The sequence below is a fragment of the Siphateles boraxobius genome, unplaced genomic scaffold (assembly GCF_051911475.1).
Source record: "Siphateles boraxobius isolate OS27281-9 unplaced genomic scaffold, OSU_SipBor_1 65, whole genome shotgun sequence".
Lineage (NCBI taxonomy): Eukaryota > Metazoa > Chordata > Actinopteri > Cypriniformes > Leuciscidae > Siphateles > Siphateles boraxobius.
This window is the reverse complement of record NW_027509192.1, coordinates 4409660-4436877: the sequence shown is the minus strand read 5'-3', so window position 1 is coordinate 4436877 and position 27218 is coordinate 4409660. Positions and strand designations below refer to the sequence as shown.

Here is a 27218-nt window from a genome sequence, read left to right as displayed (position 1 = left end):
AAGTTCCGGCAGGAATGGAGCGGGCCTAGTTTCTGAAACTGCGCGGCGGCGACTTTGAAGGAAGCAGCCGTCGAGCCTGTTCCTTCGGCAGCGACCACTCGAGCCCGAGACGGTCAACAGCTTGCGTCAGCAGGCGCATAAGTTCCGCGTCAGCTCCAGCGCGGGTAAGGGTGGATTCCTGGATTGACGAGGAGGCGGAGTGAAGCGACCATTCCTCACTGTCTGATGCCAGGATAGAGCAGCAGTCTCTTGTGACGTGTCCCTCGGACTCATCCTCCGAAGCGACGGCAGTGAGGCTCGCAAGCGGCAGCTGCGCGTCGGTGAGGAGAGGTGGGGAAGGCGAGAGCGAGGCTCGAGGGAGGTTCTCCGGCGAGCGCGTCGTTGTGGCCACAGGTTCCGGCTGTCTCAGGGAACGGCGCTTCTTTCTGCGCGGTCCCACAGGGGGCGGAGTGACTGCTGTGGTGTTGAAAGCTTCGAGTCGAGCCCGCAGGGTCGACAGCGGAAGCTCCTCACAGAGCTCGCAGCCCCCGGACGCGAGGGCGAGCTCTGCGTGTTCCAGGCCCAGGCAGAGAGCGCAGATCAGGTGGCGGTCTCCGGCGCTGAGCGGGGCTTTACACGAGCCACAGGAAGTGCGAGGCATCTTTAAAAAGACGCTCGCTGCTCTTTTAGAATGATAAGCAAAACGGATACGTCGCCGGATAGCGTAGCTCGCACGGATGGCTGAAGGTGGCGAAGACGGCCGGCTTCCTCTGCGCTGTCCTAGGCTGGCTGTTCGCTGTTTGACGGCGGCGGTGACTTCTCTCAAATCCAGCGATGCGAAGAGCTCGCTGAAGAGTCGAAAAATTAGAGAATTCAGCCTACAGCCCCTATTTTATACGCTAAGCCACGCCTATCTGGCGGGCTGTGACGCTATAAAGGCGCGGGCGCCCTTCATTGGGCGTGACGTCACGCCTGGCTCACTGGTAGGCTGCAGCAGTTGCCCGCAGGGCAGCCAATGAGCACGCGAGATGGCCTGCTCTAGGTCTGCTAGCTGCTGCACTGCGTTGACAAGGTATACAAAATTAAGGATAATTTTTTGGCTTCAGTATCTCGAGAAGATGAATCTGTCCCGTAGCGTAAGCTAAACTTACGCAATACGAGAGAACCTCTCGTAAGAGAACTTTTCAAAGTTCTTCATATATTTCCTAATGTTCCTCATTTTACAACAGCCCACACTGGTCTTTTGGCACACACACCTGCAAATCTACAAACTGCCATGTAATTAGCAATTTAGAGCACTTCTGGTTACCATTTAGGACAGCATGCGTGATATTCTATTTATTACAGTTACTGCACCCTTAATAAAATAAATCTGAATGTAGATTAATTACACTCTCAAACCCTCAGAGCGTGAATGTGATTGGACCAAATTGAAAACGTCTGGGGTGCTTTCTGGTAATTCTTTTTTAATTTTCTTTAATGATCAGCATGTTCTATCAGTACATTAACAGGCGAATGTGCGCAAAAATCTAATGATGTCAATTTAGCTCAGGATAAAAGAAAGACAGGGTGGAAAACCACTCCAAAATTTAATTCATGGTCATGGTCTAGACCAGGGGTTCTCAACTCTGCCCCATCGAGGTCTACTTTCCCTAATAAAACCCTTGGACAAGCTAATCAAAATCTTCAGGATTACTAATGATCTACAGGCAGGGTCATCAGGGTCGGAGCAAAGCTCTGCACGAAAGTGGATCCCAGAGTTGAGAATCCCTGTTCTAGTGTATGTTTCTGACACTTTTAAGGAGACAAAACTGCAGATGTCTCCAAAAAATTTTCTTTTTGGGGAAGTTTGACATTAATTCAAAATTGACCCCATTTACTTTAACACACATTCCTGGTCTAATTGCATGATTTATCAGTGTACCGAGTGTCTGATTCAAAGATATAGGGCCCTATCATACACTTGGCGTAATGCAGCGCCAGGCACGGCACAAGTTTTTTTTTGTTATTTTGAGGCAAATGAAATAGACTGCACCATTGACCAACAAAAACCTGGTCTAAAGTCAATGGCGCAGTAATTTTTTAATTTTTTTAATTTAAAGAGCGCATTAGTAATATGCGGGCGCACAATGCGTGTACACTTTGCTTATTTCACACACAGGGACGTGCAGCAGCACACAAACATGCCAAATATTAAAAATAAATAAAAGGATTACAGTGTAAAAGATTAATGTTGTGTACATAAAGACATGGTGGAATCCGGCTTGTCCCGTAAATGGTCTGCTCGCACGCTTTAACCTCGCGCACGAAAAGATCTGTTTCCTCTCTGGAGAAGCGTTCAGTCTTTCCGCTAGCAAATCCCGTCATGTAAATAGCGAATTCGCCATGCCGTGAGTGCAACTGGCTTTTAAAGGGAATGGGAGATGAGACTCTGATTGGTTTATTGCACATAAAGCTCAAAATACACTCATTACTCATTAAGAGAATAGGGACAATCCTTTTAGACCATGTACATTTTTGTGTGCATTTTTCCTGTCGTTAAACTAGCTTAGATCGTTAAAATAGGGCCCAAAGAGTTCGTCTAGGCAATCTTTCACCAAAATATAACAATTTATCCTGCCTCTGAAACGACTTTTCTTTTTTGGTGACATCACCAATCCCTCTTACTTTTCAGCCCCACCCCTTCAACCATCTGCCTCCGTTCTGGAAAGTAACACCCACTTTTTATTATACAATGATGGATGAAATAGTCCCGCCCCCTACTTTTTTCCCCTCATCAAATATCCAGTTTCACTCAGAAATGCATCAGATTAAGAAAATAAAGTTGTTTCCAAGCTTTATTATACAAAAATAGACATCATACAGCATCTTCAAATGGAACTCAAGGTACCCTATGAGCTGAAACATGATTAATGGTTGGCCTTACTTCCTTCTTCTCTCTCAATCTCATACTCTCTCTCCTCTACCTTTACATGATACCTCATTATGTCTCCCGTAGGGTCATCGTTATTTTTCCTCGTTGTGGGACCCTCTTCTCAAACACAGATAGATTTACCATTCAAAGAAGACAAATGGACCAGACAACCTTGCTGGTTTCAGCTTCTCTCGGCACTCAGTTCCAGTGTGTCTGCTGGACCATTGATTTAAAGGCCATTTGCATTTATGCTTTTTTTTTTTTTCATCGAGGGTGATGCATCCTGACCCTACGGGTTCAAATCAAAGCAGAGATGCACCCCAGGGACTAAAGAATGGACCTTGCTTGCACTGAACAACAAAGCACGAAAGAAAGAGAAGGAAAACAAGACAACAGAGGTGATCAAACAAGTTGACGTAGCGCTACGCTGGAAGCAACGCAAATACACTGCTGAATTTGCACTCTCACAAAACACTGTTGGTGTTTTGATCTACTCACAGCGGCAGTTTAAAGATAAAAGGGCTCCAAAGTGGAGTGCGTCAAAACCAGCCTAAGGAGCATGATGGGAAACATATTTATAGATTTTTGGGTCAGGGTTGATGTTGCTGGTAGCAGGCAAAGGATGTGTGGGCAGGGAAGGTGGATTGTGGGATATAGACTGGCACTCTGTGCTTCACAACTCCACTGCATATTTGTTTTGATTCCTTCAACATGGAGCATATGTTTATCTTTATTCAGAGTTGGTGTTAAAGGGTCTGATCTTCTTAGATTAAATAGTTCATTGTGCTATGAATAAAAGGCTACTGTCGCTTTAAGAACATAAAATCTGCATATATGTATATTGTCTTTCTGTCTTTGTGCCTTGTCTGTCTGTCTGTCTGTCTATCTATATATCGGCCTGTGTCTGTCCATCCATCCATCCATCAATCAACCTGTGTCTATCTATCTATCTATCTATCTATCTATCTATCTATCTATCTATCTATCTATCTATCTATCTATCTATCTATCTATCTATCTATATCCATCCATCCATCCATCATGTGTGTGTCTATCCATCCATCCATCCATATAAGTGAACACAAATGTTTAAAAAACAAAAAGTTGAGTTCTTGAAATACTTAGCCCAAGCTTTTCTTGGCTTTTAAATGATCACAAGGCTGTTTGGGTTTTCATTTACAACCCCCCCACAATATCCGTGTCTAATGTATGCATATTTAAATATGTATGCCAGCTATACTAATTATAGCTGGCATATATTTTCCTCCTGCCAGGAAGACATGTTACTACCTCACACGAGGTGGAAAAATTTAAAAAGATGATCTATAGCACTGTCAGGGGAGAGAGAGATTGGTGATTGGACTGAGGCGCTGATGATGGCGATGAAGAGTCTAAGCATTAACAGGAGCTTACATATGGAGTCACTTTATTAGCATCAAAGGCTGCAAAACATATGAAGTGAAGTCTGGAGTCGATCAAACAAACGCAACAGACAAGCTCACAAAATATATAACAGACTCGAGCTGCTTTGTTTACATGCATGCTTATAGTATCAGTTGGCTTGAAGGAAATGCCATTATTCCATCCAATCAGATTAAAGCTTGCAAGCTTGAGAAAGTGGATGCTGTTTTTATTATTTATATGCATTATGGTTGGATTGTAGGTTGTCTCTGAACATCTGAGGCTTATATTTAAACCAATTCAACAATCTTTTGTGATTATTAATATGAGGAACTGCTCTGAAGACTGCAGATAGATGCAGTGCTCATGGGAGATTCAGCCTCGCAGTTCTTATGTCTGCATTTTTGTATCATGTGTCTCTTTTCTCAATATTATTAGTCAAAGTCTCTCTCTGTATTATATAAGACTTCCTGAAAAGCATGTTGTATAGCTCATGTCACGCCCACTCATTTTCTGGGACAGAAGGAAACGAGCATTAGTGCAGATGAGTACATATTGCATTATATTGTATTGCGCAGACAAAAAAGCCAGCATATATTTGGAGATGAGTATGCAGAAGAGCATTATGCATTATATTTATTTTCATTTACGTTTGTTTGAATATTAATAGCCATAATAGTCGTTTGTGATTGTGTGTTTGGGGCCAGACGCTCAATTGCCTGTAATTCATATAGATCGAAGGATTTTAAATATAATAATCACATTGATCATTCTGATGTGCAGTCAATTTGAGTTTGCTTGAATATGCACTGCTGCTGGGTTTAACTACAATAATTTATTCGGAGTGGTTACATTTGATTAAAATTATAGTTTCTGGACATTTTAAAGTGATGTAAAATATCAGCTTGAATACAACCCATAGTTCATCTAAAAAGTGAAAATGCTGTAATTATTTGAAAGCTCCAAAAAGGAAAGAAAAAAAAAAGGTGTGGGGGGGTAACATTTACAACATAAATGGTTGAGCTATTGCACATATTCAAAATCTAAAAAAAACTATTTGTACTGCTATGGTGCTTTTATTACACTTTTTTTTATTACACTTTTATGCTGCTTTTCATGGAATGCAAAAAAATAATTTTTGTGCATTTATCATATTTATGCCGAATATACAATGCAGTAGTTTGCAGGGCTTGCAGCACAGATCAAATCCACTATTGTTTTACATAGAAATGTTGCATCTATACAGTATTTAATGCAATTACATCAATAATAACAATGTAATTAATTACACCCAACACTGCATTTAACCATGCATTACTGTCTTTGGAAGGCTTTTGTCTTTCAAAACATTAAAATGTACAATTTCATACCATTTCATATTTACATGCAATGCAGGGATTCCCCAACTTTTGTTTGCTCAGAAATTGAAAAACCTCATTATAAAAACCCATGGGACAATCTCAAGGGAACCAATGACGAATTAGTCTTCCAGGTCTTGACATCATCCCTGCTCACTCCATTTGGTAAATAATAACATAATTATAATTATTAGATGAACTGTCCCTTTAATTTGCGGTAGCAAAGGCGCTTTTCATTGGGATTCCCACATTGTAAATGAGAGTTGAAACATCAGGTCAGCAAAATAACTCTGCAAACTATACAGGAAAAAAATAAAGTACACACACTATCCACTTACCAAAACCACTTAGACATGAGAAACTTGAGGATCAAACAAAAATGCTTCTGCTTGTTTAGCAACTGTGGCGTCTGAGTCATCTCCTCTGTTCAGGAAACTGTGAAAAATTTCTAGCTGGTCATTGTGAATGAAACCAAGTGAGGATATCTTATGTTAGTATTTATAAAAAGCACATCACTGTGTGAATTAAGTCAGAAGAAAACAGGTACACTTGTAAAAATAAGCATTCCAAAAGGGTTTTTTTGGTTCCTCGAGAATCTAACGAATAACATAAAGAACCCTTTGTGTGTTGGAAAGGTTCCATGAATTCAAAAAGGTTCTTCATGGAACCATCAATGCCAGTAAAGCACTTTATTTTTAAGAGCCTCCTGCTTCATATGTTTTTAAACTAAGGCTTTGTCTTCCCGCAGTTCCCTTTTCGAATATTTGGAGCCTGAGAAACCGACATCATCCAAGTGGTTTGCAACTGTAACGTGGCTGTTCTTCTCTTTTGTGTGCGCAGGGCGAAGCCAGCTAGCGAAACCGAGCGTGAAGATGTCCAGAAACTGCTGGCACTGTGGAAGACTTGGCAGGTGAGTGTACAGGAACAGGTTGTGAGGAACACACTTTGGCTGATTTGAGATCAGGCACTGAGCCTGGTCTGAAGATGGGATCTTGTGTGACACACACAAGCTGATGGAGGAACTGCTAGCACTGTCTCATTGGAGAGGAAGATGGAAGAGATCAAACAAGACTGTTTTACAGTTTGTTTTACAGTTTGTTCATGTGTCTGTTGTTTATTTTTTTAATACTCCCAGACAAACAGAATATTTTTAATTAATCCTCCAGATAATCATAAACATCCAGTTTCACAGACGAGGCTTAAAGGAATAGTTCTCTTAAAAATGAAAATTCTGTCATCATCTACTCACCCTCAAGTTGTTTCAAACCTGTATGAATTTCTTTCTTCTGTTGAACATAAAGAATTTGAAGAATGTCGGTAACCAAACAGTTGATGGGCCCGGCCCCATTGACTTCCATGGTAGGAAAAAAAAAAATATCATCAACTGTTTGGTTACCGACATTCTTCAAAATATCTTCTTTTGGGTTCAGCAGAAGAAAGAAATTCATACAGGTTTTAAAACAACTTGAGGGTGAGTAAATGATGACAGAATTTTCTTTTTTAACTGAACTATTCCTTTAAGCCTAATCCCAGACTAAAATGCATTTTCGAGCTGTTTTAACTGAAAGCAAAGATAGACATTTCTTAAAATATGTCAGTGTCATTTTTTTTTCTCAAGATGCACACTAGTACTGTTTTTGTAAAGGCACATTTATAAAAGCTACTTAAATGTCCTAGTTGAACTAAGGCCTAATCCTGGCTTAATCTAAACCCGGTTTGTGAAACCAGGCCAATATGTTGTAGTTTAACAGGCCTTTCACACATTTACATTTATTCATTTTGTAAACATTTGCTACAGCACATTTTGATTTAAGACAAACTCTTCTTTGTACTCAACTCAGTCTGATTTTTGTTTTTACCAATCATGTGCTGAAATCACCAAATTTGAACACTAGTTTGCGAAGCTACGGCGTTTTCACCAGCATTCGTTTCAGAAGGTAATCAGCAGTGAAATTGCTCGTATCCTGTGGAATTGTTTTTGTGGAATATTTAAGCAGATTTTCCTCTGCAATAGATTGTAGGGCTTGCAGAACATAGAAAATCAACAAGTTTGGTGAGAGATATTTTTGAAAGCACTCTCAATCAAACATTTGAGATTTCCTTTGATGGTAAATGATATGCATGCAATTCTGCATTTATGTCAATTATTTTCTTTGAAATAAATATTATATTTTCTTAAAAACATTTTTGATGACAATATACCCTACCGGTCAACAGTTTGGGGTCAGTATTATTATTTTTTCAAATTTAAAAAACCTTTATTCAGCAAGGAAATAGTTTCAAAATTGGCAAAGAAGAAATGTCTCTTGAGCAGCAAATTATCATATTAGAATGATTTCTGAAGAATCATGTGACACTGAAGACTGGAGTAATGATACTGTAAATTCAGCTTTGCACCACAGGAATGAATTACATTTTAAAATATATTAAAATAAAAATCATATATTTTAAATTGTTATAATATTTTACAATTTTACTGTTTGTACTGTATTTTTTGCTTATATAAATGCAGCCTTAGTGAACATAAAAGTCATAAACAAAACAAGTCAAAACATAACAAAATCTTACTGACCCCAGTAGTGTGTGTGTGTGTGTGTGTGTGTGTGTGTGTGTGTGTGTGTGTGTGTGTGTGTGTGTGTGTGTGTGTGTGTGCGTGCGTGTGTGTGTGTGTGTGTGTGCGTGCGCGCGTGTGCGTGCGTGCGTGTGTACTTTTGCAGCCCTGCAGAAGTCCAGTGTCTCAGTAACATTAGTGTTTTAGCATTTTTTAAAACTTTTTTAGGATTTACTAACTTAACAAAATTTCACCATCAAAAATAAACTGTTTGCATTTAAAGTGAAAAAAAAGAGAACAAAACTGTATTTCAAAGTAAATAACAGAAATAAATAAATCTAATAACCTTTTGGACGTAGATGGACGTGCAGCATGTGTAATCAAACCTCACACACCTATTCATACTCATGTTCACCTTTCTGTAATGTTATCTTTTCTTTGGATGGGGGAGCTGTTGGTGAGTTATGGGTCTGTCCTAAATGTACCCGGCTGTGCAGTTCCCCTGAGAGGGGAGCCTGGGTCAGCTGATTAAAAAGATAATGAGTTGAAGTGATAGATTTATGTTTTTTTCTGCAATATGTGGCCTTTTGCCGTCTCCCGTAGGAGGCGGTAACTGTATAAATAACAGATGGTGACATTGGAAAGCAACTGCTCCCTCGCCTTAGTTGTCTCAGCCTTTTCTGCGGCTTTGTTCAATTAAACACCACAGTGATTAGGGCCCACAACATCCGAAGCATCAAACACAACGCTGCCTCCTTCAGAAAGCCTGTCCTGACTCATGCATATTGACATTTGATCAGGACAAATTTTAATGGTTGTGTCTGCTCGTTTGTACATGTGACAGATGCTTACATAACATAGATTAGGTTCGTTTTGACGGATTGTATGAATGATCAAAGCTGGTCCGAAGTACAAAGGGGTTTAAATACGACAGTACGGCTGCACGATATATCGAAATTATTAAAAAATTGATGTACATTGAAACAATTAAAAATAATTACAAAGAAATGGAAAGTAACATGAAATAAGCGTGTCATTTTATGTATTTGTTTGTAAAAACCTTGTTTGATAATCTTATTTACAATAAGATTAATTAATAATAATTTTATTTACAACTTTAAAAAAACACTTTTTTTATCGTGTGTTTTTATTCATAAAAATACTTTTTGTGTGTGTGAATGTGCGTCTTTTTTGAAGGCTATAGACAGGGTTATTATCGTTAACTATTAAAACAAAATAGTAAAACTATTAAAAACATTTCTGTTAATTGAAATGAAGCTGAAATAAAATATAAATAGTAGTTAAAATATTTATTTTTTAGAAATGTTTCCTTGGCAATAAACTGAAATAAGTTTTAAAATGATTAATTGGAAATAAATAAGAGCAAACTAAAACTGAAATAAAAATAAATTAAACATAAATAGCAATATAAAATAAATTGATAAAAGCCCATCAAAAAATTACTAAAATGATTCATCATTTATTAAACTAATATAATTAATTAATAAACTAAAATTAACATGAAAACTAAAAATATAAGCAAACTATTAATAAAGCTATAATAAAAACTAAAATAACACTTGCAGCCTTCGTCCCCATTCACTTTCATTATGGAAAAGCAACTGGGACATTCCGCAAAACATCATCTTCAGTGTTCGACTGAAAAAAGAAAGTGTTTTGAAAGACATGAAGATATATAACAGAAATTTTATTTTTGGGTCACTATCCCTAATAAAGAAAATCATATTTTGTTGTCATAAGGGCACTATGTAGGGCAAAGTACAAAGCTGTTAGTAAATATGACCTACTCGCTTACAGGGACTCGAAGTACAGATGCCTGTCGAGGACACACTGATGTCGTGATGCTCAGCGGTAACAGATTGTGTAGAAGCAGCGTTTTTATTCTGAACCAGGAGTTTGTTCTGCAAACCTGAGCCGTTCAAAGACTGATTTCAGATGAGAGAAGAAAGCAACCCTGGATGCTGAGTTTAACGCACGGGGCACAGTGTGTTCCTGCACCTGCAGCTAAATTATCTGTTATTAATTCAACAAATGTAGTGTAACATGAGAATGTCTTGTCTCTGCACTCCTGCAGGGATTTCGCCTGTGATCTGCATCTCCTCCTACCTGAGGTTTTTAGTGCAAGAATTACAGAGTTCCTTCTTTTGATGCAGTAGAAAAGAGATACTTTAAGATGTTTAATGCAACCAACCTTAATTTGTATAATTCTTTTTCAATTCTTATTGTTGTACAAAGACACTCTTATTCAGTCACTTCTATTTTTTCTTCTGTGAAAGGAGAAGTCTCACTCTGTTATAGCTGACAAATTTTCATATTTAAACAGCAATGTGTTAATCTTATGACAGTCTAGGAATTTTTACTATAAGTTTGGATTTAATTTAAATCCAAACAGGGACTTTTTTTTTGGTTTTTAATTAGAAGACAGAATGTCAGTATAGATGCTGAGGTGCCCACATAATACAGATGGCTTTGTTCACAGACGTGAGTGTATTGGAGATGAGTGACTGGAGAGGCTCAGAATTGCCACTTGACTTTATGATCCTGAAAGAGGGATCCGTCCTTTCACGTCCCCTTGACAACCTTGGAGCATGACAAGGGACAAAGACAAACGTAGTATGGTTTGTGAAAAACACTTCAGGGAGGCAATTATTATTATTGAAGGGCGCAAAACATGTTGTGGGGATGACGTAAAACTATTGACAATCTGATTGGTTTATTGCACGCTACACCCAAAACACACCCATGACTCATTAAGAGAATAGGGACAACACTTTTAGACCATGCGCCGGGGGCACAAACCATTTTTCCCGTCGTTAAACTAGCAAAAGTGGATTCGGACATGTTCTAAGTACGCTTGCGCCGTGCACTTTAGACCATTCGCTTACATCGTTAAAAGTAGGGCCCGATGATTTTGCAGGCAGAGTGTGCGCACAAAGGTACCTCGCAAAACTGATTTCAGACAGACTTCTGAGGCAGTGTAACCGTTTAATGATCTACAGCAAAACAGAGAGAGCTTTAGTGAAAACTAAGTGAATATTTAATGACTACAATAGTAATTTATCGCTAGAAATGACATCATAAGTGGAAAATATTTACATACAAACTGACGACCAGACGCAACTTTCAGACGCCATCTTTGTTTTTTAGCTCAACTGTCACAGATAAGAAACCACAGGATTTTGGGATATCAAAGGCAGCGAAGGATACATCTATGGCTGCCTATAAAAATCCCTCAGATGAAGGCATCTCGGGAGACAGGAAGTGAAACTAACATTGCATTCGGACGTGCCTTGATGCCTTCCGACCTTTGAATGCGTTCCTCCGCAGGCAGCATTTATGAGTTTTCGGACGCAGCCGTGGTCTTGTTTTAGGTGTCTTTGAACTGACGGCGGGAGCCAACAGCATTCGCCTTTTGTGAATTCCCTTAAGTGCCGTCCAGGCAACTTTCTTCCTGATGAGCTCTGACGGTCTCCAGCTGTGCCTCGCGATGCGCCACCAGGCGTGCCCGTACCTCCAAGCCATGTGTTGGCAGCGGGCCGCCGTCCTTGGTGTCGAACAGACGCAGCTGTGAAAGGAACATCGGTTGTGAACGCACAGATGCCTTCACCAGAAGTGAAACTTCATCATACATCAATACTTCCTCAATAAGACAACCTTCTTCCCAAGGCTGCAGATACTATTTGGAGAATCAATCCAGAACGTAATATAACACGTTATGGAAGTGAAATGTGTTGTGTATATGTAACATCTCTTTGTGACGTATTGTTTAATTGGATTACATGACGACAAACTTTCTCGCAAAAGAAGCATCTGAACACATATAATAAATATTTAGACGTTGATTGTTAGAGCTGATCTCCTCGGCTGGGTCCGGTCCCCCCGCGGGCAGATCCGATCGATACGGCATCTGTGTGTCAGACACAATTCTGCCTAATTACACTAATACATCAAAGCAGGTGGCAGCGATGTGGTAGATAACGTCACGTCTGTATGTATGCGTGAGGTATTATCTGCGATAACGATTTCCTGTCATGTTTTCTGTGTTTTTGATGGTGGATCCGAATGTGTAATTGTTTTAGATAGAGAGAGGAGGACGTCAGCGGGGGATAATGTATCCCATGATGCAATGTGCTCGTCTTCATTTACCACTTCCAGTGTGACTGCTGGATGCGATGTCAAATGTGGTTGTTATATTCAAAATTGACACTGTTTTTGCACATCCTGTTGTATGTTATACATGTTCTTGAAAAATATGTTATCTTCATATGAAAAGATAGTCATTAAATATGTAATTAAAATGAATATAATCACTAAACACAAAAACACACATATCTGCACTACAACATTATGTGAATATATATGTATATATGTATATATGTATATATATATGTATGTATAAAGTATACATGTATATATATATATATATATATATATATAAAATCAATCATAGCAATAATATTTTAAACAATATTTATATATTAAATTTATTATTTAAGGCTAGTAATGTATTGCAGACTTTCTAAAATCTTAGGAAGTAATTTAAGAAAATAAAAAAAACTCTCTTCAAGAGAATAAAATGGCAGTGAAATGGGTTAATCTCTTCATGACTTATTGTTTAATTGGATTACATAACTGCAACTGAGTCAAAAAGTAAAATAGCCCTATTTTGTCCCCAAATCATATGTAACTCTACGTGCGAGCTTGCAATTTCAGGACCATTGGTCCAAAGCGCGTTCCCGGTGCGACAGTGGGGTTGGATTTTGCACGGCTCATTTGTCTGTAAAATGTGTTGCCTTAGGCCAGGCCTCACACCCCTCTCCATCCTCCGACCGGCCCGTGGAAATGATTTAAACTCAATTGTTTGGTGAATGCGATGCCCTGTGGATGTATTGGTCAGTCACTCATGATTAACTGTACACATCTACTCCCAGCCCAGTTTTCAAGTGTAGGTCAAAGGGTCAGGGGTGATTCACACCGTATCATGTACAGATGTGAACTATTGCAAAATATAGCACTATAATAATGCTGTACAGTACATGCTGTATATATATATATATATATATATATATATATATATATATATATATATATATATATATATATAATGTTATAATATTTCCTTTTGTTAAATATGCAAACATTTGTATTTTTATATAATTTGTATAATTAATAATGAATAACAATTTATTTTGCAATAAAAAATATGTAATACTTAAAACAAGATAAATGTACTTTAAGATAAATGCGAAATGTTGTGAAATTAATATATTTTTGTTTTCACAGAATATATTTTTTATATTGTGTGTCAGACACAATTTTATATTGTGTGTCAGAACTTTTTTATTTTTTATTTTTATCGTTTATAATTAGCTATAATATTTATCACACCATTTTCATTTTTTTCCCAAGCTTGAACCTCATTACATTGTTGAAATCACTTTGTCAAATTATCAAGATATTTTCTCTGAAAGCAAGGCTTAATATCTTACTTAATGTATCTTGTTTTAAGTATGTTTAAAACATTATTTTTACTGCAAAGCATGACTTGATTAGATGTAAACGCCTAGCCCACAATTATTCAGATGGCTAGTTAACTGGTCTAATAAATGGGTCCGTTGGAGTTACTTTAGATTTAGTCCCTGAGCAATGTCTCCCCTCAGACCTGCCCTTTGTATAATCATGATAATTCCTGCAAATGGATGAACGTCTGTGCAAATCAAGCCTGATGTGCTGCTCTCCACCAGCCAATTTACATGAATGGACTTTTAGGGAGCATTTTACATAAGAACAGCTTACATCATACAATCTCACTGTGTGTGTGGCCAACTCTCTTTGAGAGACTCTATCTTTCTCTCTCTTCTACTTTTTTGCTCCAACAAGCACAGAAAATCATCCCCAAAATATCCTTCAGCCATTTCAGTTTCAAAAAAGACTGACAGTAATGTATTTTAAAAAATCCCTCAGCTACTAACAGCAAAGGTCATGTGGGATTTGTGCTTTATCTGTTTATTTAATGTATTTCAATCACCAGGCATTGGTTCATTCCACTAAATAACATACATTTCACCAAACTTGGGAATTCACTAGAGTTTTTGAATATGAATAGAAATGGATAAATTGCCACAGGACGCTGAGCTTTGTCTGTTTGTTGGATTGGCAGAGAGAAGATTGGTTCTCTTATTGACATTTTAATCAAGTCTAGTGGAGAGAGTCTTATTGTGAAGGCATTAACAATGCAACACTCTAGTGGCGCGAATCGTTTCGTTCCTTGTCGGGAATAGAATAAGTTTGGATAGAAAAATCCAAAACCTTCTCAATTAGGGAAGTGTATTTCTGTCGGAGTAGCAAGAAATAGCAGTGAAGAGTTTCTATTCATAGATCTGATGTAGCTGACATGTAAGCTCAATGTCTTTTTGTCGGCATTAAATTATATATGAGATTCGTGTCGAGTCACTTTTTCGTGTCAACAAAATGATGTCGGTGAAGCACAAATGTCCTGTGACACTTCTTTACTAGTTGAAAAAGAAGGCTTTGGTGTTGATTGGGACGATTCTGTTCACAATTTGTCTCCATCATGCCTCCTTGCAGGGGGGTTGGCATGGCAACCAAGGACAGGAAGTAAATCAGTGCCAGCTGGAAAAGTGGTCGCTAAGGAGACACCGAGCAGAAACTTTGCTGCGCCCATTGACAACAAGGTGGGAGGGATATCTGGGGTCCTGGAGGGATATCTGGGGTCCGGGAGGGTGGCAGGGCTAGTTGAACTGGGGTGTGTTGAGGGAAGTGATATATTTGCAGAGATGCTAATGAGAAGATATAACTAATTTGCATAAACAGTGCTGTTTCTGAAAAGAGTTCTGGAATACAGAATACGCCAGATGGCCACTTGTTACTTTGGAAGTGCCTATTCTGTTGCAGAATTACGATGCTTCAATCTAACTCATCCAGAATAGAAAATGGGTTCTTAATTAAATTAGCAGGTTTTGTAGCTGGAGCCATTGAGGCAAAAATAGTCCTAAAAACCTAAAATGTTGACTATGTAAGGTCAATCGAGTATGGGTGCTGACTCTTTTATTTGTAGGTTGTACAAATAAATAGGCTGCCTATTGAAATGGTCACCGCACAACATGATTTACCCAAATATGACATTATTATGGGTTAACGTCCTTTGTAGGTCCTGCAACAACATTTGGCCAAACCCTGAACTTAACTTAAAATTTGATTGCTTGATTAGAATGTGGTTCCAGGACCAATGGAGATGTTGATCCAAGAAAGTCAGAATTGACATAATTGAATTCACATGATGTGAAGGCCAAGTATGGCAAATCATTCTCGGAATTTGCCCTCTGCATTTAACCCATCCAAGTTAGTGCATTAGTGAACACACACTGCAAACCGTGGACACACACACCCGGAGCAGTGGGCAGCCATTTTTGCTGTGGCGCCCGGAGTTAGGTGCCTTGCTCAAGTACCTCAGTATTGAGAATCTAACCCACAACCTTCGGGTTACAAGTCCGATTTTCTAACCATTAGGCCACGACTGCCCTTGACCGAACATTTCCAAATTGACCCTGTTGGTTTTCATAATTAAGCTGAACAATTGTGCATGCATAAATTTGGTCTGTCCAAAATTTATTTATGATGCTTTCATGCACTACACTCCTGCTATACACAGGAAATTCAGTGCCGTAGCTGGATAAATTGCATCACATGAAACTGAATGGATTTTTTTCTAGATGTTGTGAATGTGTATTCATTCAATAACCGCCATGTCTAAAACCAGATGATGAATGATTACATTCAGAGCTTTTTCCACAATAAAGAATCACTTTTATTCTGCACTGTGAACAGTGATCAATTAACGTAAATTAAAAAAGTAAGGAACCCCATTGCCAAGTAATAAACTTCATGTGTAATTGAAAAAATTAAGTTATGTGAACTTGACAATTCAACATAACTTTTTTTTTTCCCATTACGCATGTAGTTTATTTACTTAATTTTAATCTAGAAGAATCCATTCAATTTCATGTGATGCACTTTATCCAGCTGCGCGGGACTAAATGTCCACTGGTTGGGAATGATATTGATTGAGAGAGAGAGAGAGAGAGAGAGAGAGAGAGAGAGAGAGAGAGAGAGAGAGAGAGAGAGAGAGAGAGAGAGAGAGAGAATTTACCTTAACGGGATCTCCACCATTTTATTGCACCCTGTTCTCCCCTTAATTTCCCTGCTGTAAAAAATGCAGCTGACCTGCTTGTATCCCACATGTCATTAGATCGTTGGTCTGTAGAACTCTTCAAATAGCACCAGTATTTATATCACCCATATCTATCAGCCTTCATGTATTGCCATCTTGCCATTGTGTACATCCAGACACCTCTTTCCATTTCTTCTCATCAGGCGAGTTTTTCCTGACAGTGCTCGCCTCGTCTTTCTCTGTAGGGGCCTTTCCACCACTCTCCCTGCCAGTGCGTTTCCACCTGCCACCACCGCGGGGGTCTGGACTTGCGCGGTGCTAACAGATAGTCTGCTTTTGTTTCCACGGTTGCCAAAACCCATTTCCTTGCTGTAACCTCCAGTTGTGACTGTCTGACGGAGACCACATACTTCGTTCTGTACCATTCCTGAGAATGAGCGTACAGTGATGGATGCCGTTATCCTCCCTCCCCCTTTTCTGTCTTTCTCCCCCGTTCTTGAAGGAGCTGCAGTTCCGCAATGCCCTATAAATGAAACACTGTTGCTCTTTACTGATTTGGCATGACTCATCCTTTTCATCCCTCTTTTTTTTGTGGAACCAAGATCCTCCTTGCTGCAGAATTCACAGGATTACTGAGAGGGAGAAACTCTCTTTGCATGGTGCATGGCCGTATGGGGAGCTTGAAATGATCTTCTACCAAATGCTTATTGTCTACATTAACTGGAATGTGTTTTAAGTTATACAGCAGTCAGTCTGGTCCATTAATCTTTTTCAAGAGCACATAACAGTTCGACAGCAGTGGACTTCACTGTTTGCATCACTCCGTTTGTATCACTCCATTTGTGTTTGAAATTGCATTATTATGCCAGTAGGTGGCAATAAAGTGACTTTTTACAAACGATTCAAGATAATTATTCACAATAACGATTCAGTCAAAGCATTGATTCTCTCAGGAATGAAGCAAATGACTCTTTATGAGTGAATATATGCATTCAATCATCTAATTTATTCAAAACACTGATTCATTCAGGGATAAGAAATTGGTTCTCTTTGAGTGAGTCATTGAATAATTCTCAATCAACTACTTCAAAATATTAATCCAATTCATAAAAGACGGCTACACATGCTTTCAATTTTTTTTAATTTTTTTTTTATGTCATACACCGATCAATCTGCGCAGTGCCACTTCAAGCCGAACATAATTGCTCATTATGAGTGAGTGGCTAAAGCATTAATTCGCCCAATTTGTTAAACACATGGACTCATTCAGGAATTAAACAACCATCCTTATGAGTCACTGAAACATTCACAACTGATTCATTCAAAACATAGATTCATTCAGAAATGAACTAAATTACTTTTATTAACCCTAAAGTGTAAAACATTTACTCATCCAATTCATTCAAAAGCACTGATTCATTCAGGAATAAACTAGTGATCTCTGAGTTATGCATAAAATAATTTTCAACCAGTTATTTCAAAACATTGATTCATTCAGGAATTAAGCAAATTACTATTTTTGAGTGAGTCTCTGAAGCATTCACTCATCCAATTCGTACAGAACACGGATTCATTCAGCAATGAAACAAGTGACCATATGAGTCATTGAATCATTCTCAATCGATTCCTTCAAAACTTTGAATCGTCGAGAAATTAAATTACTGTTTATAAGAAATGCATTTAAACATTCAATTTAGATGTCATTAAACATTGAATTCTGCTCTGTGTATTTAGAAATATTTTCATTGACAAAGTTAAAATAGACAAGAGTGAGTCGTGTCTAAAATGTAACCCAATATTAACGACAGCATTCTTGCTTGTTTGATGTTTCTTCACTATTTTTGCTGTGTGCTGTTGTACGCGCCTTATAACATCTGAAGGTTACCAATGCTGCTGCAGGTAACTTGTTGATTCTACAGTCCATCAGCTGTTCATCCGGCTGTAGATGGATGACCCTGTGGAGAACTTCCACTCCAGTTTTCATATATGTGAAGCAATTCCCAGTCTTGTAAAGCAATGGCTGAACTATCGTAGTTTATTGATGCTATCCAGCATACCTATGAATTGTGCTCTAGCAGGCCTGCAGATAAATGAAACCTGGCTCAGGGCTTCTCTCTGACTGCGATTGAAAAATGTAAAGGAAATCTTTAATTTTCGCAATACCTTAGGGTTTAGAATAGAGCAGTTTTATATGACATGTTTGTTATATGACAGCATTACTCATAGCTGAGCTTTACCCTCATCTGTGGCTTGGGTGTGTTGCCAAATGACGATGCAATGCACACGTGGATGTTTTCTTTCTTTATTTTATCAAAGATATCCTCCTCTTCTATTCTTTTTGTACTTCCTTTTCCCCTCTCCTTGCTCTTCCTCCTTTTTACCCTTTCTATTATTTTCTGTTATCATATACATTTTCTTCCTCTTTCCTTTCTCCTCTTCTCTTCTTGTTCTATTTTTCTTCCTTATCTTTCCTACTTCCATTCATCCTTTTCCTCTTCCCGTTTACTGTCTCCCTATTTGCTTGTTCCTTTGTTGTCTTTTCTTGCCCTCCCCTTCCTCTACACTTAAATTTCCTCCTGCATTCTCCCTCTTCCGTTTTACTTCCTCTTAATCTCTCATTACTCCCTTTCTCAGTTTCCTCTTCCCTTTTACTTCATCTTCCTCTCTGCTTCCTCCTGTTCTCTTCTCTGTTCTTTTTTTGCCCTCTCCTTCCTATTCATCTTTTTCATTCTTCCTCTTATTTCTACTTACTCTTATCCCATCTTTCATATTTTTTTCTTTTCCTTCTTTTTCCCTCCTACTTACTTTTTCCTCTTCCCTTTGACTTTGTCTTCCTCTTCTTCCTCCTCCTTTTCTCTTCTCCTTGCCCCAACCTTCATGTGCACTTATTTCCTCTTCCATTCTCTCTCTTCTACTTCCTTTTATTTTCCTTCCATCTTTCTCCCACTTTCCTCCCTCTTCCTCCTCTTTCATTTCTGTCCTTCTTCAATTTTAAAATGTCTTCACTTTTATTTTAATTTTCCTTTTTCTTCTTTCTGATCTTTACTTTTTATAGTTTTCTTCCCCTTCCCTGCTACTTCCCATATTTTCTCCCTTTCCCCTTCTACTTTATCTTCCTTTACCTTTTATTTTCTTCTCCCCTTCCCTCTCCTTCTACTTCACTTTCTCATGTTGATCTAATTAATTTTTGTCTATCCTTCTTCCTCCTCTTCCTTTCTACTTCCTTTTCATTTCACCTTCCCCTTTTCCCTATTCTTTCATCTTCCTTTCACCTTCCTCACCGTTGTTCTTCCATCTCTTAATCTGTCCTTCCTTCTTCCGCTCTCTTCTCCTTCAACCACCACCTCCTCTTCTCTCCTTCCACCCTTATCTTCCCTTACCTCTCTCCTCTTCTCGAAGTTGAACACCATATTAATCCAAAATGGCTCTTGACATTTGATTATTTTGTGCGGAACTGTATGATTGCCATAATTGTTCTCACCTCAACCTGCTCACCCTGCCATGTGATGGAAAGTACAGAAGCTTTTCTAGTCCGTGCTGTGTAAAGAAGCACACAGCCTCATTGTTGTCAGCAGCAATGGCATTCACTTTCATGTTATTTGAAAAAATTAATTCAATTTGTTACACCTCACACCTTTCAAGGCTTCCGCCGCTTGATCCTTTTCTTTACCTCCCTCCCTGCTGAAGCGTTTGCCGCCTGCTTCATCATCTCTTACTGGGCCAGAAGTTTAAAAATGTATTCATTTCATAATCTTATTTTTTGTTTATCATTTTTTCATCTAATTCCCTTCCCACACAAAATCCAATTTTGCCAGGCTCATTGTTTGAAAAGCAGCAGATTTTTGTGGAGTGCTTTTTTGTTTAGCTTTTTTTTCTTTTCCTTTTTTTTTTTTGTAAAATCAAATCGGGGAAGATAAACCAGACCCCGCACTTGAATCCAGCAGGGCTTCTTTTTTTTAAAGATTTGTGATGTTAAAGCTTTATCTTTTGTTGTAATTGATCATTTACACACAAGATATATATTAAAATTATCTGTGCATGAAATTCGATTAAATGAAGTAAAAATGGGCATATCATATTATTCTCTTTCATAACGTTTAGTGATAAAATAGTTGAGTTTCATGTGTGATCATCACCAGCAGTCTAGAAGACTACAGGGCAGTAGTACAAGTAGATTTGAAATAATTGATTGTTATGGCAGTCATTATTAGGTTAAGACCAGCACCCTGCCGAGAGGAAGAGGAAAGGCAAGCAAGAGAGTGAAAAGTGGTACAAACAGTTTTGCAATGCTTTCTACATAATGTTGTAATGCCCAGAGGGAAGAACATCCATGTTCAACGCAAGGTTATTTTCGTAAACGAAAACTGAAACTAAGACTAAAACTATTGGCAAAAAACATTTTCGTAAACTGAAATAAAATTAAAAATTCATAATAAATGAAAGACTAAAACTAAACGAAACTAACAACATTTACTGAAAAACTAACTGAAATAAAACAATAATTAGCAAAAATAAATAATCGTTTTCGTAATTAATAAGCTCTTTACTTTGACGGAAAATCTGACCTGTGGCTGTTTAAGGAAATGCCTGATATGGCGCTTGGCTTCATACGTGAAGAAGTTGCTGAGGCGATTAACCGCTGTCCTTCTGTGATGCGCTCAATGAAGGACCGTAACGTAGAACACATGGCTAGTTCTAAGCGCTGTTCATAAAGAATGCGTCTGTTGCATTGGAATGGGAAATAACACAGGTAATAAGACGCAAGTTGGACTTCTTTTAACTTGAGTGCAACATTTTTAGAATGCCGTTTCATTTCCGAGACGCTGCTCCAACAGCAAAACAAGTCCGTCAAGCACAAAAAAAACTTTAATTTAGACTACTAGGCTAAAGTAGGCTAGTATGTTTCAGATGTCATGTTTTCATGAAGGTTGACAGGGTGAAAGGTGCATTTAATATTATTATCCACGTTGAGACATTTCCCCGCAATGTATGGAATACCAGGACACGACACACACACACAAGTGCGCACACACACACACACACACACACACACACACACACACACACACACACACACACACACACACACACACACACACACACACACACACACACGTTTTTATACTGTAGCCTCAAACAGACTGTATATTCTGTCTCCTTACAGTACACTAACCCAACCCCTAGATCTACCCATCACACAACTTTCTGCATTTTTACATTTTCAAAAAAAACTTTTTTGTATGATTTATAAGCTTGTGTACCTCAATTTAGGTCCTCACAGTGACACGAGTCCCCATGAGTCTGTGTGCATTCAGGTTTAGGCCCCCACAAGGATAGAAAAACATGCGCACACACACACACACACACACACACACACACACACACACACGCACACACACACACACGCACACAAACACACACACACACACACACACACACACACTGCATAGATACTTCATTATTTAATCACACTGGCTTTACAGCAGGTTGTGTTGGCTGAAGTCAGATGAATTGAGCTGGGTTTTTTTTTTTTTTTTTTTGGGGGGGGGGGGGGGGGGGGTGTTATGTACCAGTGGTCACTCTGCTACATCTACAGCTGAAAAAAGTAAACTAGGCATGTTTAACAAGATTTCATCTTTAATATGAATTAGTTTGTCTGATTTTTTCACAGTTTTTTCTTGAATATTTTTAAGTTCCATTTATTTGGTGCTTTGTTCAATCTCAAACCATTATTTTATTTTTATTATTAAGATGTCAAGATGTACAAGAGTTAACTGTAATCTGGGCAAACATTAAACTTTGCTGAAATTAAGCGGCTCGCTTTGGTCTACACTTGAAGTGTTTTGTTTGTTCTGCTAAACTATAATTACTAAAACTAAAACTGAAACTAAATAAAATAAAAACTAAATAGAAATGTCTTTGCAAAATAAAAACTAAACTAAAACTAACAAAACCATTAATGAAACTAACCAAAACTAAACTGAAATTTAAAGCAAAATTGAAAACGATATTAAAATAAAAACTAATTTAAAAAAGCAAAACTATAATAACCTTGGTTCAACGCAGTGTTGGGGTAGTTACTCAAAAAAAGTAATTAGTTACTAGTTACTAGTTACTTCTGTAAATTGTAATAAGATTACTTTACTAGTTACTGCGTTTGAAAAGTAACTTCACTACTTATTACTTTACTTTCCTGTTTCTTAATTTACCGTATAGATACATGGACAAATATCATACCCCTATCATCACTTAGCCTGTCTGCATAGTGTTTATTGTATAAATGTATACAAAATGGCATGCACAACCATATGAAAGAACAATATACCTGTCTGCACAAAGAAATATGCCTCACTGTAAAATCCACAAACAACAGGATAAAGGAAGCTATGGTGGGGTCATTTTAAAATGGGGTCAACACACAAGTTTTAAAACACAGGCTTTGGGAAACATGACAATAAAACTCTTCTCCTGAGAACAAAACCAGCTTTTTATTTGACTCATGGCAACAAAAAAAAAAAAAGTGGTCAATGAAAAATATAAAAATAAAGGTCACTTTATCACATAAAATTAAATCTTAATTTAAAATGCACTTAAGCCCATAAAAAGGAAACAGAAAATGCAATAAATTAAATAAACAAAATATCCCAAAACATTATTTTTCTCTCCTCTGACTCCTGGAGATGTGGCTTCCAGAGGCGGTAACATACCAAGTCACAAACTCTTGAACCTATTAATTAATTTTTGTGTGTTGCAATTATCTCAATACACAAAACAGAAAGTGCAACAGTGAAAACAGAAAGTGCAACAAAAAGTTTATCTCATAAACTTTATCCTATTCAATAAATTTTTCTCTCTATTCTTCGAAATAACGATTGTATCGCATAAGTAAAAGTCTTTCGAATCTTTTATCTGACAGCCTGTTCCTCCTTGGGGTCAGAACAATACTGCCCAGGCTGAAAAGCCTTTCAACCGGTGCACTTGACGGTATTGGAGTGTTGTACTGCTTTGCAATTTCCTTAATCCTGGGGAACTTGGAGAGAACATCCCACTCAGATCCAGGCAATTTTAAGTACTCCATGACTTCAGTCTCTGCTGTGTAGGAAAACTCCTCTTCAAATTCAAAAAAGTCATTGTGACTGGAGGTGGCAGGGCTCTCAACTGCTCGACTCATCAGTGGCTCTTCAGGAATCCGGCCACGACACTCAGAGATTAGCATGGTTTTAACAGCATCTCTTCTCTTCTCATCTTTGAGCCAGCGGACCTTGAATTTGGGCATTGTGGCAGCAGCCATCAGAGCATCCTTGCTGTCCAAGACAGATGCAAATCTGTCTTTGATCGCCTGTGATATGAAATAGTAGGCTACATTAGACAAACATATACAGTTCAATTATCAGCTTTTACAGCCTCATAAATTTGGGCTACATCAGCTATATTAAACTGTAGGCCTATAGCCTACACTGCAAGCTATTATTTATGGCGGCACTGAAAAAAATGATTTTGTGGTGAAGTAAATACTACAGAAAATAAATCATGTAATAAATTTACATGAAAAAGTTAGTTCAGGCAAGAATAAAAAAACTAAGTAAATTATTAATTCAATGTTATATTGTTTGAGTTAAATGTATTAAAAAAGGAAACTTCAACTAAATAGATTTTCAACCTTTTTCTAGCCAAGTTAAATTTTCTTCATTTCTTTTTTAGTTTCATTTAACGGTTAAGTAGAGTTTACTTAATTCCATATGTGAAATTTACTTTAAAAATATCCGTGCAAAAACTTGCCAAAGAAAAATTAAGTAAATTTAACTTTTTTTTTTCCGTGTAGGGCCAATTAATTGTAATATTCAATATGTGTTTACCTGTACAATAGCACCAGGCATGCCAGCTGTCATCTGGGAAAGGCCATCCTTCAACGCAAGCAACTTTGACATGAGAATCTCCAAGGTTGGCAGGAGGGTGCCGTAGTAGCAATCATCTTCTCCTTGCAGTATATCTAATGCGGTAGCAAGAGGTTTTGACACGGCACAATATTCCTTCAGGAACTGATACTCTCGCTCAGTGATGCCCTTTACACTCAGTCTAGAGAAAATGGTGTTTAAATCTCTGATTGGGATTTCTGTGATGAGAGACAAGGCGTCATGAGTCGAGTTCCAGCGTGTAGCAGTGGGTATGATGAGCTTTCTTTTTAGCACATCCTCAACCTGGTCTGAAGCCAAAGTAGATCGACTAGTTTTTGTCCAGAGAGCTGCACACTTGGCGAGAGCATTTCTGTAAACTGCTTTACAGTCATTGTTACTGGTCAGCCATTTCTCCAGGTCATTTTTTGAGATTAGGTTTAGTGTATGTGATGCACAGCGCAGATGAGGTGGCAGTGAAAATGTCTCATCTGATTCTGTGGAGAGTGCTTCAGCAACATCAGTAAAAGTGACCTCCTCCTCCTCCTCATCAGATGGCTCGTCAGAGTCAAACCCATCATCAGGATGGGATTCAAACATTCTAAAGGCTTTTACAAAATTGCTGCCATTATCGGTGACACATGCAGTTACTTTATGTGAAAGTCCAAAAGCTGAATGAACCTTTTCTATTTCGCTAGCTATGACATCGTAAGTGTGTCTTCCTCTCACCCTCTTGCAGGCAAGAGCAGCCTTCTCGCGTTTAAAACTAACGCTGTTTATCCAATGCACCGTCATTCCTAAGTAACTTTTGTTATTGGCTGACCAAATGTCCGCGGTGGTGGACACATGATCCAGGGACTCGAAAGTTCTTTTGAGCTTTGATTCCATGTCGGAATAACACTTGTCCAGGTAATGGGAAAATGTTTTCCTGTCGGACGTTGGCTTGCGAGTCGCGGGTATTTTATCGAGTATTTTTCTAAACCTGGGCGATTCAATGGTCGACAGGGGAAGCATGTCTTCTACAATAAACCCTGCAACAAGCCTGTTCATTTCATTCTGGGTTACCTGCTGCGCTCCAAGACTTGAGAAAAGCTTAGCCTGTTTAGGCGGGGTCGGCTGATCAGTGACTTTAAATGACCGGCGAGCAGGATCTTTCGCCACAAGTTTGGTATTGCCATGCTGGGCTGACAAATGCTTCGACAGGTTGCTCATTGAGTTGGCTGCAGTTGAAAGACACTTGTCGCCTGGGCATAGAGTGCATTTCACACGAATATTTTTATCCTTTCGAGCAATAAATTTAAAGTAATGTGCATATCGCCACTGGCCGAAACCCCCTATCTCCGTCTCCGTCTCCATTTCCCTCTCTCCTTCACACCAGTAGCTACGTCACTCAAATCGATCTCTATGGCAACGGTGCGCAGGCAAGCACACACACAGCACGCACGCACGCGCCACTTAAACAGACAGAACTTTACACATAGGCAAACACGGCTTGGGTAACGCAGGAAAGCGCGTTCCTATAGTATAGTAAAGTAATGTAGTTACCGATATTTTTACTGTACTGCGTTACTTTACTTCGTTACCCAAAAAAGTAATATCGTTACTGTAATCCGTTACTTTGTAATTCGTTACCCCCAACACTGGTTCAACGGTTCTCCTCTCTCCAGGTCCTACAAAACTGACTCTGAGCAGATTTTCAAGTGCTCAAAGTGTCTACAGACATAATACAAGAATGAGTCTAATCTAAACGCCCCTACAAAATTATCGCCTAGTTACGCATGACCCTAAATCCAACTAATTATATAATGCTTCTTCAAGACCAATCAGTCATTAAAGACAACCCACTGGCTAATTCCCACAATTAAAGTTTCAGGGTTTCAATAGAATTTTTCAAAACTAACACATTCTAACATTAGAGAAATTGGGTTTTTAAACTAGCATGCCACTAGCAGTGCTAATGCCATGACTTTGGTTATCAGGGAGTGTATGAACTGAAAGATTAAATATTGTACCTAGAGTGCAATTGTAAAAGCATTTTATGTTTAAATAGAACATCCGCTAAATGCATAAATACAAATATATATGAATGCTAAAAATGTTAAAGCTAAAACAAATGTGAGGAAAAAAACTAGACTCTCTAAATCTAGACTCATTTGACTAGTCAGCTGGTTGATGACTAATAAACTAGTTGACCTGACCAATTCCTTTCAGAATAGACGCTAAAGTGAGTCACATACTCAGCTGAGGGAACAAGAGGGTGCAACATGCGTCTGTCCACACACTTCCTGTCCCAGGTTTCATTCTCAGTCCGGTCACACGCATGTCTTTAGGTGCATTTTCGCTTTAGATACGTAGGGTTGACTGAAGGATCGGTAGGTGGGAAGCTGTGCTTTTATTTATGCCTCCTCTGCAAGAATAAATAAAGTGACACAGACAGACAAGGCAGCTCATATCTCCCTGACTGAGGAGAGGGGGAAACAGAGAAAGCAGACCCAATATTCCGGTGCAGCTTTATGTGACTTAGATTGAAAGTGGTGAGCGTGCAAAGACATGAGCTCACAGACACCGCACGCACTAAAAAAACAACAAAAAAAACCCGAAGAAATGGATATGAAACACTCTTGAAGGTCACCTGCGATGCATGTGTGTGTGTGTGAAAAATTGTTTTGCCTGTGATTCACTTCCACTGGGCTAAAAGGACTTACAAGAGGCTATACAAGAGATATTGTTTTCATTGCTAGAGTACAGCGACTGGCTGTTCCTCTGTACGTTTGTCTATGCTTGTGTGCTAATGTGACAAAGAATGTTCTCAAAACTGCAGTGCTAGTTATTTTTTCCATAGTTTTTCCAATTTACTTATTTGCACAATGTAAATTGATTGCAACAGAGCTTTTATGGCAGTGTTTTTGTC

General features: G+C 38.5%; 1 protein-coding gene across 4 annotated transcripts in view; it reads left to right on the top strand.

Annotated features, from left to right (window-relative positions):
• The window catches only part of lrrc4ca (leucine rich repeat containing 4C, genome duplicate a), a 224571-nt gene that overhangs the window by 192324 nt on the left and 5029 nt on the right, over positions 1-27218 (top strand). For all 4 annotated transcript variants that reach the window (XM_077210331.1, XM_077210328.1, XM_077210329.1 and 1 more), the window contains one exon: positions 6493-6562. The gene's annotated coding sequence lies outside the window, so the exon portion shown is untranslated. The remainder of the gene's footprint in view (positions 1-6492; positions 6563-27218) is intronic.